The sequence below is a fragment of the Monodon monoceros genome, unplaced genomic scaffold (assembly GCF_005190385.1).
Source record: "Monodon monoceros isolate NGI ecotype Baffin Bay Population unplaced genomic scaffold, NGI_Narwhal_1 Super_Scaffold_1, whole genome shotgun sequence".
Taxonomy (NCBI): Eukaryota; Metazoa; Chordata; class Mammalia; order Artiodactyla; family Monodontidae; genus Monodon; species Monodon monoceros.
In genome coordinates this window covers 73348853-73364852 of record NW_021703765.1, presented here as the reverse complement: position 1 = coordinate 73364852, position 16000 = coordinate 73348853, and positions in this window count along the sequence as shown.

Below are 16000 nucleotides of genomic sequence, written 5' to 3'. Positions count from 1 at the left end.
AGCTAGAGAAAGCCCGTGCGCAGCAACGAATACCCAACGCAGCCAAAAATACATAAATAAAATAAATAAATTTATTTTAAAAAAATCAAAAAGAGGACTGGACTAGGGGGCTGGAGGAGAAGAGTTCACATCCCACTTGACAGCTCCCAGCTGAGTGATCCTGCACACGCCCCTTAACCACTCTGACACTTGGTCTTTTCATCTATTAAATGGGAATCTGTCGAATGGAAATGTGTGAAAAACCTTTTCAAATGGGAATTTGTAAAGAAAAACGTAAATACAAGTCTCCTTCTCGGGGTTGTGAGGCTTGCAAATGAGATTTATTTGGAAAGGCGTCCCATATGCCTGACATTTGGATGTATTTATTAAACCTATATGTGAGTGTCCGTGCATAATAAATGTTAGTTTCTGGAGGACCCAGGCTCCCTGGGCATAAAATGAAGGGGAAAGACCAGGCTACTGCAGAGGCCAGAGCCCCCTGGTTCAGAATCCCAACTTAACCAGCATCACTTACATGTAGGTTTCCTGCTAAAATTGACCTGCTTGTCCAGCCAGTGACCTCGGAAGCGACCCCCCGTGCTCAGGCAGGCTGCAGCCCCAGGCTTTGAAACTGACCTGGATTTCTAGAAAGCTGGAAAGGAAATGAGAGTGGCTAGGGGGCGGGGGACTGGGGGGAGGGTTTCTGCCTCCCATGTGCCCTGCTCCGGTCCGGAAAGCTCTAATTCTGCAGGTCTCCCTGGCCTGCAGACAATTAACTGTCCATCTCAGAGAGACCTCTGTGTCTGTGTGTGGCCCCCTCCGCCAACGAGGACCAGGGAGACATGCCGCAGCAGAGGGTCAGCCCAGGGAAGGAAGTCGCCCATTGGCCTGTTTCTCTGCTTTGGGAAATCAGTGGGGAAATGGAAGAGGGAAGTTAGGCTCCTCCTCCATCCTCCTCTCCCAGGGGCCAACTCTACATGCTGCAGAAGAGGCTGGCCCTGCCTGAGACCTGCATCCCTCTCTAGGACCTCCTCAGGTCCCATCCATGAGGCCCCTGGCTCTGCCCCTCTCTGGGCCAGCCACCTAAGGTCTCATCAGCAGACTCATTTGCTCTGGAACGAAACCCCTGTCATCAGTCTCAAGGAAGCACCTCTGGATGCCTAGTTCCATTTATTTTGCACCCCTCTCCCCCAGCAGACATATTTCCCCCTGTTTATTTCAGGCAGTGTTTAAAAAAAAAAAAAAAAAGTTGGAATGATGGGGAATTCCTTGGCGGTCCAGTGGTTAGGACTCTGTGCTTTCACTGTCGAGGGCTTGGGTTCAATCCCTGGGTGGGAAACTAAGATCCTGCAAGCCACACGGCACAGCCAAAAAAAAAAAAAAGAAAAGGTGGAGTGATGATCCAGAATTAGGTGGTGTGATGGTTAATTTTATGTGTCCACTTAACGGGCTAAGGGATGCCCAGAGAGCTGATAAAACATTTCTTCTGGGTGTGTGTATGAGAGTGTTTCTGGAAGAGCTTAACATTTGAATCGGTAGACGGGGTAAAGCAGTTGGCCCTTAGCAGTGTGAGTGGGCTTCCTTGAATCCACTGAGAGCCTGAATAGAACAAAAAGGTGGAGAAAGGGCAAATTTGCTCTTTGTTTGAACTGGGACATCTATCTTCTACCGTCCTTGGGCATTGATGCTGCTGGTTCTTGGGCCTTCGGACGGGGACTGGAGCTTACATCATTGGCCCCCGATTCTCAGACCTCTGGACTTGGACTGAATTACACCACCGCCGTTCCTGATCTCCACTGAATTGGGTTTTATTTCTTGCTGCCAAAAATAAAACTTATAACGGATACACCTTTTCTATCTCACAGAGTGACCTTGATTGGGTTATCCTCAGGGAGGCCTCTTCACTAAACATCCTTTGGCAGAGTTGGTGGGAGTGGGGGATGTCTTTCCTCCAGAAATGCCCTATCGTTCTATTTCCCCATTGGGTATCCAGGTTTGATTTTAGGCCTGGATTCTATTCCAGCAAATGATGCAGGCTACTCTAAGGCTAGGTCATAGAAGATCATTCAATTCCCACTTGATCCTCTTGTTCTGGGTGTTCAATCCCAAGGTAGTCTTACTTGGAACCCGGTCGCCGTGATGTGGGAAACTGCAGGAAGACGCCATGTGGAGCTGCTCCAGTCGACTGTCCCAGCTCAGTCCAGCCTTTGAGTCATCCAGCCCCAGTGCCAGACACATAAGCGAAGCAGCCTTAGGTGTTTCCAGGCCCCTAGATGTTCAGATTGCTCCCAGCCACTCAGGTCTTCCAAGCTGAGGCCTCAGACATCACGGAGCAGAGACAGGCCATCCTTTCTGTGCCCTTTGTGTCCAAATGCCTGACCCACAGAATTTGTGAGCATAATAAAGCAGTTGTCTTTAGGCCACTAAATTTGGGGTGGTTGGTTATGGAGCAATAGAAAACCATGTAAATGTACAATGCCCTTCACCAGTCTGAGCCTCAGTTTTCCCATCTGCAAAATGTGGATATGAACACCTTCCAAAGGTGATCCTGGGAGTGAATGCGCTCATACAAATAGCAGATGAGCAGACACGTATGCCTATTGGACTTAAGAGGTTAGAACTGTCCAGCTCAGACAGAGGCTGGGAGCATAGGTGGGGCACCCTGAGATTCTCGACACCCAGATTACCTGCTCCCTTTCACCACACCCAGAAAAAACCAAATCAGTGCTTCAGCAAGCTCTCACATCCAAAAAGAAGCCCGCAAAATATACATACCCTGCCACCATCAACTTCCCTTTCCATGCCAATCAAAGAATTAATTTCCAGAAAGCAAGACTGCCAACGGCAGAAATAAATCACAACTGGGCAGGAGATGAACATTTTCCAAAGAGGAACAATTTAGCAAAAATCTCTCCCCCGCCACCGTCTCCAAACCAATAACAATTCGATTATTCAGCCGCCACCATAAATGATGAAGCAGCCACATGGCATCCCTGAGTGGGGAGGAGGAAAGGAGATGAAGACCAGCCAGAGAGACATACTGAAAAGCACAAAAAGGAAGCCAAGGGCGGTAACCCTCCGCAGGACTGGGAGAAGGAATAACAGCTGTCATCCTCATGGTCACTGGCATAACACTTTGTTACACGAGGCTTTTACATCCATTATTGCATTTGACCCTCTGAGAAAGCTTGAGAGGTTGACTGAGGTGATGTAATCCATCCCCGTTGAACAGATACAGGACGTGGCGCTCAGAAAAGCATTCAGCTGTGATAGAAAGAGCGCCCAGTTTGGAGGGAGTTGATTTGTTCACTTATTCCACAACTGTTTTCAAAGCCTATTAGGTAGTGGGCACAAGACCAGGTTCTGGGGATACATCAATGAAGACAATAAACCAAAATGCCCATGGAGCTTAGATTTTGATATGAAGAGAACTATAATTCAAAAAAAAAAATAAACAGGGAATTCCTTGGCTGTCCAGCGGTTAGGACTCAGCCCTTCCACTGCAGTGGGCAGGGGTTTGATCCCCGGTCGGGGATCCTGCATGCCGCAGGGTGCAGCCAAAAATAAATAAATAAATAAAAATAAACAATAAGTAAGGGCATTAAATGCTCTTAAAAGGCAAGAAGGGCTATGATAAAAACAAGTAGAAGGTAAGAAGAATGGGGAGGAAGAGGACTGCAGTTTTGGTTGGGGTGGACAACAAAGGCCTCAGTGAGAAGGGAGCACAGGAGCGAAGGCTTGCAAGATAGGAGGGAATGAGTCTCACAACAGTTTGGGGAAAGAGCATTGCTGGGGAAGGAAATAGCCAGGTCAAAGGGCAGAGGTGGGAGCATGCCTGCAGGTTCTAGGACCAGCAAGGACATCAGTGTAGCAGAAGCAAGGAGAAAGGGAGTAGTAGACAAGGAGGTCAGAGAGGTAAGAAGGGGCCCAATCAGGCCAATGTAAGGACTTTGGTGTTTACTGTAAATGAGATGGGAGCCATGGGAGGATTTAGAGCAGAGGAGGGACCTGACCTGACATAGGCTTTAGGAGGATCCCTCCAGCTACTGTTGAGAACAACCTATAGCAGTCAGACTAGCTAAGAGGCTACTGTGGCAACCCGGGTGAGGATGACAGTGGCTTAAACCTCAGTGGCAAAGGCAGATGTGAGAAGAAGGGGTTGGGGACTTCCCTGGCAGTCCAGTGGTTAAGACTCCGTGCTTCCACTGCACGGGGTATGGGTTCGATCCCTGGTGGGGGAACTAAGATCCCACATGCCACACAGCCAAAAACAGAGAAGGAGGAGGAGAAGAAGAAGAAGAATGTGTTTTTGAAGATAGGTCTAATAGGACCTCTGCCTGCTATGTCCCAGCATCTAGAACAGTGTCTGGCACCTGGTAGATGTTCAATAAATAGTTGTTGAATGAATAAATTGGGCTGTTGGAGAAGGTCTCTTAAAGGAGATGAGCTCAAAAGCTGAGGTTTAAAGGATGAGTAAGACACAAATAAAGAAAAGGGACAGGGGATCTAGGAAGAGGGCGGCCCCAGTGATTCTTGCCTCCTGGTATTCAGACCATGTAGAGTCTCCTCCCACATCAGATGGGGCCAACCTGAACAGCGAATAGGATATGCAGGAAGGATGGACTGTGCCTTCCGAGGGTAGGTCATAAAAGACATTGTAGCTTCTGCGTCGCTCCCTCTTGAATCTCTCACCCAGGAGGAAGCTGGCCTGTTGTCATAAAGGCATACAAGCAGCCCATAGAGAGTGCTCGGAGGGAAACCGAGGTCTCCAGCCAACAGCCAGTGCCAATTTATCATTTGTGTGAATGAGCCATCTTGCAACTGCACCCTATGGCCCCAGTCAAGCCTTCCGATGACTGCAGCTCCAGCCAACATCATAACTACAACTTCATGAGATCTTGAGCCAGATCTACCCGGCTAAACCATGTCCAGATTACTGACCCAGACTTAAGTTTGGGGTAATTTATTACACAGCAGTAGCTAACTGATACAATGCCCATATCTGAGGGGAAAAAAGAGACCAGGATGGCTTTACCTTTACGTATGTGGGAAAGAGAAGCAGGAGATAAGGACCAAGGACCTAGCAAATACCAAATTGTGGAAAGCCTTGCTGGGCACAAGGAGGGGTTTAAATTGTACTTTAATTGCCCTGGGAAGTTATGGGAGAATTTTTTTGTAGGGGAATAACATGACCTAGATTTATACTCTCAAGATCCCTGTGGCTGGTATTCTGAGAATTGAGAGGAGAGAAGCACAAGGAGAAACCAGGAAACCACAAGGAAGCCAATTCCACCACTTACTAGGTGAGTCACCTTGAGCAAGTTTATCCCTACACCTTAGTCTCCTCATCTGTTAAATGGGTGTAATTGTCCCTAGACTTACTAGCAAAGATTATGAGATGATATATGACAGGGGCTTCCAGGGGTGCCTGCTTGCAATACATGTTCTGCAAATCTCAATTCATCCCTGCCCCCTGCCCCTCCTGTAAAAACAAATTCCCTCAGGTACCCCCAAACCATAGAATTTGTGTTCTAGTCCTAGGAACTGACAGATTACAGAACAATCAACAAGCTCAGCCACACTGGGTGCCTTCTGAGTGTCCGGCACCATGCCAACCTCTCTCCCTGCGCTATCTCATCCATCCTCCCCGTCACACTCTGAGGCCAGTAATTACTATCACGGCATTAACTTCAGAGCCTCTGTGCTCTTAGATTCCCATGATGTCACATCACAAAGCAGGTCTCAGCTGTCACTTCCGGTCCCCTACCAAAGAGGCCACAGAGACTGTAAGCACTGGAGGAAACCCTGGTCTTGATACGGAATTCTGCCCCTTGAGCGGACACTGGAAAAAGAAGATCCTGCCTCAGTGACCCGTCTGAGATGGAGCTCATCACCTTCTCACTCTGATGTCCCCAGCTGGACTTACCTGTCCTGCCAAAGGCAGTGAAGAAGAGTGGAGAAAAGCACAGCATCTAGAACAGTCCACATGGGTCCAAAGCCCAGCTTTGCCACTTGCTAGCATGTGTGACTCGAGGGAGGTTGTGCAATCTCTCAATGCCTCATTCTCCCCATCTGTAAAATGGGGGTAATGGCTGCACCCCCTTTTTAGGGCGGGCCTAAGGAAGGAGCTATTTGTATTTGCAAGATGCCTGGACCTGACAGCCGCTGCTCTGCTGATAAGCTGGCCCAGCCTCCCATTTGCCTCCCTTCCCCCAGCCCACTGTAGGTAGTCAGTAAAGGGTTTACCCCAGCCCAGCAGGACCTGGGCTTCCATCCCGGTCCTGCCATTTCCTAGGTGGGTGGCCTTGGGCAAGTTCAATCTCTAAGCCTCTGTTTCTTGATCGTCACAGAAGGCATGGAAATACCCACCCCCCCAAAGCTCTGTGAAAGTTAGAAACCGAATATATCAAGAGCTCATCGCAGTGCACAGCACATGGAAAGTATCCAATGATATATGAATTCCATCATTTTTTATTTTGTGCTTCTCCAACTTGGTGAAAGAGTATCCACTTTAGGGCCTCTCTGTTGTTTTCTCTGATACACATTGTCTGTCTTCCGTGATGGAAGAAGAAGAGGAGGAGTAGGAGATACAGGAGAGGAAAACGACCAATCCCTGTGTGCCTAATAGGCGTCTGGCATTGTTCTAAGTGCTATACATGGACATTCTATTCGATTCTCATTATAATCCCCCATTTTACAGATGATAAGACTGAGACCCAGAGAGGTCACAGGACATCCTCAAAGTCACACAGCTGGGAAATAATAAAATCAACAGATTAAGCAAATAAATACTGCCTTTAAAATAAGACTCCCATTAAAGGGGGACTGGAGAGTGGCTGGAAGACACACACGCTCCAAATTCCTCTCCAAGTGCGACAGCGACACACTTGAGCCTATCTGGGTGCTGACAGGTGGAGAGAGTGTTTTCTGCAGGGCTTGGGGAGCACGCAGCGGTTCCAGGAAATTCCCAGCGCATCTACTAAAAGGCACCCAAGAGTCCCCTTTCTTTGAGGAAAACGGTCTCAAGGTCACTGGATGTGTTTGTCCCAATCGGAGGGTCAAAGAGGACAGGTGTGGGGTCAAGTCTGTGCTGCTTATTCTCTGCCCCCTGCCCCTCCACACACACAGATCCACACTCCATCTTCTCTGCTCTGCCCGGTACCCAGGGAGTGACCCCTGCAGACACATCACCAGCTCCTTGCCCTCTCACTTTTGGTTACACTCAGCTTCTGGGCAGCCCTGGCAGCAGCTAGGAGGGAGAGTGGATTAAGAGGTCCTATCGGGGTGTCTATTCCCTACCCCTCCCTGAAAGTGACCCGCTGTGACTGGGGCTCACTCTGGAAAGCCCAGCTCCACATTCCAGCCCTCGCTGGCCCCATACACCTCCGCCTGGTCCCTGCAACCCTAAGCGGGGTGACGGTTCCCACTATTGCTGGCCCCAGAGAACTTTAACATCCTTTGTTCGTTTCCTTAACCTTGCTCACCACCACCACCACCCCCTGCCATAAATAGCCCTTGTATCAAACTCCTCCTGGTTGAATTGTCTGGAATGAATTCTGTTTCCTACGAGGACCTTGCCTAATCTAAAGTCAGGGGTGGAACGAATCAGAAGAGAAATCCTGGTTTCTAATGGTCTCTCCAAAACCCATCGCAGGTGAAGTTAAAGTAGAAGAAGTCAAAAGATCTTTCATGGCCTCAGACACCGCTTCTCTCCAGCTTTCTTCAGACAAGCTCAGGCCAGTGTAAAGAAGAGACTAAATCTGGTTGCTGTATCCAAAAGGACCTTAGATCAAATCTTGCCTCTATCACAGCCTGGCTATGAGGCCTTGGATATGCCACTTAACTTCCCTGAGCCTCAATTTGCTCATCTGTACAATGGGAATAATGTCCACCTCATAGGATTGTTGAATGGACGGGATAGCAGATGGAAAGTAAATCACATAGTACCTAGTACCATCATAGGTGCTCAGTAAATTCCTGGTCTCCTTCTCATCTCCTTTCTCTAACTTCCCTCTTCCTTTACCTAAATTCCTCTCCTTGACCCAATCAGTAAGGAGGCAAGGAAAAAAATAAACAACCATCATCACATCAACACCTTAGGACTGCGTCATGGCTCATGAAGAACTTCCAGGGCTGCTGTTTCATTCCTTCAGGCAAGGTGAAACTCTTAAGAGGTGAAAGGACGCAGCTTACAAGTGTCTCCAGCCCACTGGCTCAAGAACATGCTCGAAGACATCAGCATTTAGATCAAAAAGCCAGAAAAATTAGGATTTCTAGAACCCAGAAAAACCTCAGTGACCCACTCTGATCAGTTACTCATTGCTCTGAAATAAACCACCCCAAACGTAAAGGCTTCAAAGGATCGCGGCATATTATTTCCGGTGGGTGGGCTGGGGCTGAAGAGTCTGAGGGGTGAGGTTCCCCAAGAGGCAACCTCACCATACCTCCTCCATACCTCTGGAGCTTGACGGCAACAGCCAAAGACTGAGACCTGTCTCCTTCACACGTGTTCTCAAAAGTCAGGAGTCCAGTTGTAACTTCTTTCCCCGGCACCTGGACCACGACATGGTGAGAACAGAACTCTTTGAAGGCCCACCCTCAGATGCATGTGGCATCATGTTTACCACATCCTATTGGTCAAAGCAAGTCACAGCATCAGCCCAGGTCCAAGGGGATTGGGAGGAGTGGCAAAAACAGTGCAAAGGACTGTGGGAGGAATTTTTGCGAACGTCCTTGAAATCCACCAGTCCATCTTCCGGTCCTCCAACAAGGCTGGGATCCCAGCTTTGCTGTCCCTCACTGGTAGCTTCAGTTCACTGGAAAGTCTCATCTCAAATTTTTGCACCTCTGAAGGCCGTGAGGAAGTCATCGCTGTGACTCATATGGGCAACGCAGCAGTTCAGCCTACAGGCTAATCTCAGTCCACCCTCATCGTCACACGACAAACTCGGTGCTTCTCCGTAACTCAGGGGGAGGTTAAACTTCCAGGCAAACAGGTTTTTGAGTCAGGAACCACATAGCTCTCTCCATTTGTAGATGAGGAAACTACAGCCCGGAGAGGTTGAGTGACTTCCCTCAGATGACACAGAGAAAAAGAGAAATTGAACCCAGGGCAGCTCCAGTGTCTAATCTCTTTCTCTCCTCCCTTTAAGCACTTGAGAATCAGGAAATCACAGTTCTAACTCTGCTCCTCTCATGGGGAGGGAGCCTCGCTTTCCCCCATCTGGCTGGTGAAGTTGGTCCTCACCTCCCCACACCTTTCTCCCAGGTGTGCTGTGAGCACTAACGAGTTAATGTGTCTAAGAGCCTACAGAACCTCGCATGAGATATAATTACAGAGAATTACCATCCACGGTCTTCTGGGAAGGATTTTGTCATGGAGTAGGTAAATAAATTATATCCTGTGGCTCTCCCTTCCCACGGGCTGATTAACTCTTCCAGAGAATGTTCCCCAGTGGTTGAGGTGATGGAGCCCCTTTGCCAGCCCAACGTCCCACAACTTGGGGCTCCCTTCTGTCTCCGAAGACACCCTGGGCGGCTCTCAGCCTAGAAACACATCTCCTCTCCCATCCGATTCTTCTCAGGGTGAATCCAAACCCCTTGTTGGAAGCCCACGTGGGTCCCTCCAGCTCCAGCCCCAGGTGAGCAGGGTTCTAAGAGTTAACCATCCTCTGCAGAATTCCTGGATAAATACCATCCAGGCTGCCAGATTTATTGCCTTTTAATGTCTCCCGTGTGGTTCCATTAGCCCTTCCTTCTGATACCTCTATCTTTTCCATCTGACTTCTCTCCACCCATACTCCATAACCCTGGGTTATGGATTTTCCCATTAACTCCTGCACTGAGGTCTGGGCATAAAAAAATCAATGGGCTCCCCCCCCCTTCCCCACCCCCTTCCCCCCCCACCCCGGCATCCAAATATTTACTTAGATCCTCCTTATCTTTTCCCGAGCATCTCACTGCTTCTCTCATTTTCTCCCACGAGCTGCCAATCTCTCCTCTCCCACTTCTGAGGACTTCTCAGGAGAGCCACGACCACTTGTTAAATTGACCTCTAACTAGGCTGAGTCATCAGCCCCTGCCCTGAACCCCTTCTTTTTGTTTGTTTCAGTTTAGCCAATGCATGCCCTGAGCTACTGTCCCTAACCTAGTTCCCACCGGTTCCACGGCCGGCCACTGACCTCCGTTATGTATAACCTTCCATGATTTGCCTTCGCTGGAGAACACCGCCCTAATTGCTAAGCCCAGAGTTCCACAGGCTGCTGCAGGATTGTCTAATGGCACTAACCTGTCACTTCCTCCCCTTGTGACCTTGGGTAAGTTGCTCGACCTCTCTTAGTTTCCTGATCTGTAAAACAGGTGGATGACAGTACCAACTTCCTTGATGGTGGAGGTGGGTGAGGCTAGGATTAGACTTGTGCTATGCATCCAGTGTTTGACACAGCACAGGGTAAGTCCTCGACTTATCTTAAGGCTCAATAAATATTAATCCTCATTATTTGCCAACCAGCCAGGCACTCACGCCCTCACCCTTCCTGGTTCGTACCATCAAACAATTTGCCGTCCTCTAAACACTTTCATGCCCCTATCCACCTCTCTGTGTGCTATCCCCTCCGTCTTGAATATATTGCTTTGCCTCCAATCTGACCTGGAGAATTCAGCTCACCTATATGGTCCAGTTCAAAAGTGTCCTCCAAGCAAAGCATTCCTCAGTGACCCCAGAGTTCATCATTCCCTCCTTCAAATCTCCACAGCTTTTCATGTTCTGACACTAGAATCTTCAAGACTCAGCCCAAGGATCACTCACTCTAGAAGTCTCCCCTGGCACTGTGTAGCAGACTCCAAGGGCCTGGCATGTACTTGAATGAATGAATGGTGAATGCAACCAACTCAATCTTATTTTCAGTCACCTTTGTTAATGTGCTGTTATGTACATATTTTTCTTTGTTTGTTTCATGTTTTATTCTTTCCTTCTATACTGGTCTTTTAGACCTTTAAGCTGTTTGTCTTAGACTTAAAATATTTTTAACCTGGAGAAATTGTGTTCAACCCCTTTGTTCATTGATTCATTGAACAAAATGTACTGAGTGTCTACTACATACCTGGAAAGGTTCTGTGCTAGGAACTGGGGATACAGTGTGAATCAAACAAAAGCGTTCCTGAGCTCACAGAGCCTTAGGGAGGAAGACAGATAATGACTGAATCATCCCATAAAGGTACAACTCTGATAAGTGCCATGAAGGGTATAGAATAGAGGGTTTATACCTAACCTGCAGGGTCAGAAAAGGCTTCTCAAGAGAAGTGAGCTTTGAGCTGAGATCTGAAGGATGAGTAAGAGTTACTCAGGTGATGAGGGGAACACCCAGAGCCTGTGGAAGAGAAAGTATGGCAAGAAGAAGTGGTGAAAATCAGAGGATCTTGTATCAGTCAGCTACTGCTGTGAAACAAGCAACCACAAAAACCTCAGTGGCATCACCAAGAAGCATTGGTTTCTCATGTGTTTTCAGATTGGCTGATCTTGGTTGGACTCACCTAGGCTTCTCAGCTTCAAGCCGCCAGTTTGACAGGGCTTAGCTCCCAAACATAGGTTGTGGTCCAGTTGGCTCCATTCATGTGTGTTCACTCTGGGTGGGAGCCAGGCTGAAGGGGCAACAGCTATTCAGGGAAAGGTCTTCAATCAGTGGTAACTGACATACAAGAGGACAAGTGGAAACATGCAATGCCTCTTAAGCCCTGGGGTCAGAATTGCCCGCTGTCATTTCTGCCCACTTTTTTTTTTATTATTAATTTTTATTGGAGTATATTTGCTTTACAGTGTTGTGTTAGTTTCTACTGTACAGTGAAGTGAATCAGCTGTACATATACATATATCCCCTCTCTTTTGGATTTCCTTCCCATTTAGGTCACCACAGAGCATTGAGTTCCCTGTGCTATACAGTTGGTTCTCATTAGTTATCTGTTTTATACATAGTAGTGTATGTATGTCAATCCCAATCTCCCAGTTCATCGCACCCTCCCCCCACACCTTGGTATCCATATGTTTGTTCTCTACATCTGTGTCTCTATTTCTGCTTTGCAAATAAGTTCATCTGTACCATTTTTCTAGATTCCACATATAAGCAATATTAGACAATATTTGTTTTTCTTTTTCTGACCTACTTCACTCTGTTTGACAGTCTCTAGGTCTATCCATGTCTCTGCAAATGGCACAATTTCATTCCTTTTTATCATTTCTACCTGCTTTTGATTGGTTGAGGCAGGTCCACATGACCAAGCCCAAGGACCAAGGTCAGGGAAGTTACCTTAATCTTAGATGAGTGAAACCACCAAGACACAAGGCAAAGAGCATGGATACAGGGGTGTGAAGGTTTGGGGTTCAATAATTCAATCTACCACAAGGCAAGAGCAGAAAATAATGACTGAGAACTTGAGACAAATTGAGGTGGAGAAGACCTCGCAGGTCTATTGAAAATTTTTGGTCTTTCTCGTAAGAACAATGGAAAGCTACTGGAAATATATGTAGCGTGACAGTGATTTGGACTCTGAAGTCATCCTCTGGCTGCTGTAAGGAAGCAGATTGGACAAGGACACGAAATGATAAAAATTCCACATGTCTGATAGCTTTCAATCCTGCGTGTGTTTGAATGTGTGTGAGTGTGTGTTCATGCCGCTACATTTACACACCCAGTTCTTTCTCGGAGAGGTGATGCCCTAGGATTTATCATTGTACACATCTGAAGACAGCTTATCTGTACATTCACTGGTACAGCAATTCTACTGCTCCATCTCTCAAGCTCCCTGAGATTCACACTTTTACAGCACGGAGAGCCCGGAAGATTTCCACGTGTTTTACAAGTGTCAATCTATTTCACTCCCGAGAGGTGTCTCCCTTATTGTTGTGATCACCATCATAACAATACCAGTTTCCAAACATTCTGTACTTTAAGTTTGCAGAGGATTTTATCCACGGGCTCCAGGAGATAGGACAGGAAGCTTCAGCCCCGTTTGATAGATGCTGAGGGTTGGAGAGGTTGTCTGGCTGACTTGTTCACAATATCAAGAATAGATGAATCTGAAGCCATTTATTTGCACTCAAAACCCATAGCTAGCTTTTCAGCCAGTTCCCCTGTCTGACCTGGTCATGATATTCTGATCAGTAAGTCCAGCCAATGCTGTTTTTCTAAGACCGTTTGACCAGATGGGGCAGCGACTACCTAAGAGGTAGGTTCAGAAACGGGTCTATACCCAAGTCCCGGGGTTCCTCCAAACAACTACAAACATTCCTGAAAGGCCCTGGCTTCCCTCAGTCAAGAGAAACATCCATCTGAAGGGTAATCAGCCAGAAAAACCTGTTTGCCAGCAAAAGTTCACCATTTTCACAAAGACAGAAAGAGAGGGACTGTGTGATTTGAACAGCCATCAGCCTGAGTGGCAAGGAATCCAGTCTGACTTTCTTGCATCGCTACGGAACCACACTTCAGACTCGATGGCTTAAGTCTGCACTCGGCCCACCGTAGGGAAGAACCATGGTGGGGAGAAAGGATCACACATTGTCGAACACAGAAAACAAGCGTGCACAGCAGGACTGCAAGTTTGCAAGGCTGGGGTGAAAACTCAAGCTGTTTCCCTCTTGTCAGCCTTTTTGAATGGGAGGGCAAGATTTACTGCTAGCATTGGAAGGTGGCTTTTTACAGCCATCGCAAATGGATTGGAGACGGCAGAGCAGTAGACTGCCCTGACCACGGAGGGACTGTAGAAGGCTCGTTTAAAGACCTATCCAGCATCACGGACACAGTAAAGCGGCGCTCCTTGCCAGCGAAAAGCATGGGGGATTCGGCTGGAACCTTTGGGGGCCAACACCCTTAAACACGTAGCCGAACTGCTGAGGGTTTCAAGATGTCAATGTTTTCAGTACAGTCGCTCAGCCTGGCGGTTTCTGTCCACTTAGCAAGATCTGTCTGCAGTGCAGGCAAAAGTCTTGAGGTCCAGTTGATGGGGGACTGCATTTATTACTGATAAAGGTGAAGGAAAAATGGCTTGTGTCTGGGTAACACCTGGCCCAACAGATTTACTGTTTACATAGCAGATATCTGTAATTTAACCCGAGCTGCTACTAGTTCCCTGTGGATTGCCCATTTTTGTCTAGCTTAGTCTCTCTCTTTTTTGATAGGCTGGTTCCTTACATGTTGAATGAAATATAAATTATTAAAAGACATTCCATGTATATTAATTTATTTAAAAAGGACTCCTGAAAAAATATATTCTGGCATGAATATATTTCACAAAACAAAAGAAAGTGTTGCATCAGTCAAAACTATACATACACTTATATATATATAATGTATACACACACGTATATTAATAGAACTAGGATACATGTCGTTACCATGGTGACTTATGAGGAGAGGAAGTAGCAGAGAGTTATAAGAGAGAGAATGACTTTTCACCCTACCATTTTGTACTTCTTACATTTGATACCCTGTACATATACACACAACCTACTCGAAAGGAAACAATACTTTTATTTATTTTAACGATGTGTATAACATATCGGGAACAAAAGGAAAGTGATTATTATTAGAGTTGTTATTAAGTTTTTCTCTAGATTTCAGATTTATCCCATGAGCATTTTTTTTTAATGTGCTTCTTTATTAATGGGTAATACATCCATAAATGACACACTTCCAAATAGTTTACAGTTGAAAGTAGGTTCACCTCCAGTTCTGGTTTCCAAGTTCAACTCCCCATAGGAAACCAGTGTCTCTAGATAAATATTTATGTGAAAATAATAGTGAAGGTTTTATTTGGAACATGGGTCCCGTGTCAGCTTGGGAAATATGGTGATGAGAATATGTATGAAAAGGGGTATATGTGTGTAAGGAGGTGAGGGTGAGATTTGTAAATACTTAAAGGTAGTTCAGGCCTGCGGGTCGGTACACCCGGGGCAGCCCCACCGTCACTGCTGACGCACCTTCAGGCTCAGCTCTGCAGGGGACCAACCCCCATTGCTCTGGAACCCAGGACAAAGGAAAGCTGAGCTGGTCCCCAGCGTATGGAGGGCGGGTGGGTGTGAGAGGGTTTGCCTGGGAGGGAACCCAAGACTGAACAGCTTCCATTGTCTTCCTTCTGGTTTCTTTTTTTTCCTTCCCCCTCTATAAGCAAGTGATTAATGCCTTGCAAAAAGGCACAGACACACCTTCCCCTCAGCAAGGGAGCCCCTGCCAGGTTCCCTAGCCTTAATTCTGCTGTGAACACTCATGGGGGGGAGGGGTGAAGAGTAAATCCCCTCCTTCAAGAAGCAGACCTGAGGGCAATGTGGTTTGTTTAAAATCTCCCGTCGGCTCTGATGGAGTGAGTACTTTAAAATGAAAAGTGAAAAAAACAAAGACAATTCGCCTTTCCCTGAGGCAGCTTCCAGTTTGTAAACCTCTCCGCACAGGACCCTCCCAAATGGACACAGCTGTGGCAGAATCTTCCTTTCCTTCTCCCAGCACCGGTGAACAGTTGGGAGGTGGGGGGGGTAGGGGGGAGAGGGACGGGGTCCGATGGATCAACATTTTCAGAGAGTTTCACAGGCTCCTTTTTCATTTGGTTCGCAAGGGGCTTCCTGACTGAATTAAGAAATAAATTCCTTACACCTGAAGCTAACACAATATTGTAAGTCAACTATACTCCCATAAAATTTTTTTAAAAAGAAAGAGAAGGAAGAAATTCCCGATGATGTTGTGCACACCCCTGGATTAGAAACGGGCTGACCACTGAGTACAGGAAGAAATTCCCGGCACATTTGTTTGTAAACGTTATCGCTTTTAATTTCCAGTTGAGTGCAGTTCAATTATATATCATATGTCAAATTCAACAGAAGAGATATATCATTTGGAAGCATGAAAATTTAGATAGTGGACGGTGTCTACTCAAACCTTAGCGTTTAGTGACGTGGTGTCCTCTCGAGAAATTTGGGAGTATTTCACATAATAAATGAAGACGAAATGAAAGAAATGAAGTATCACTGTTGTGCAAA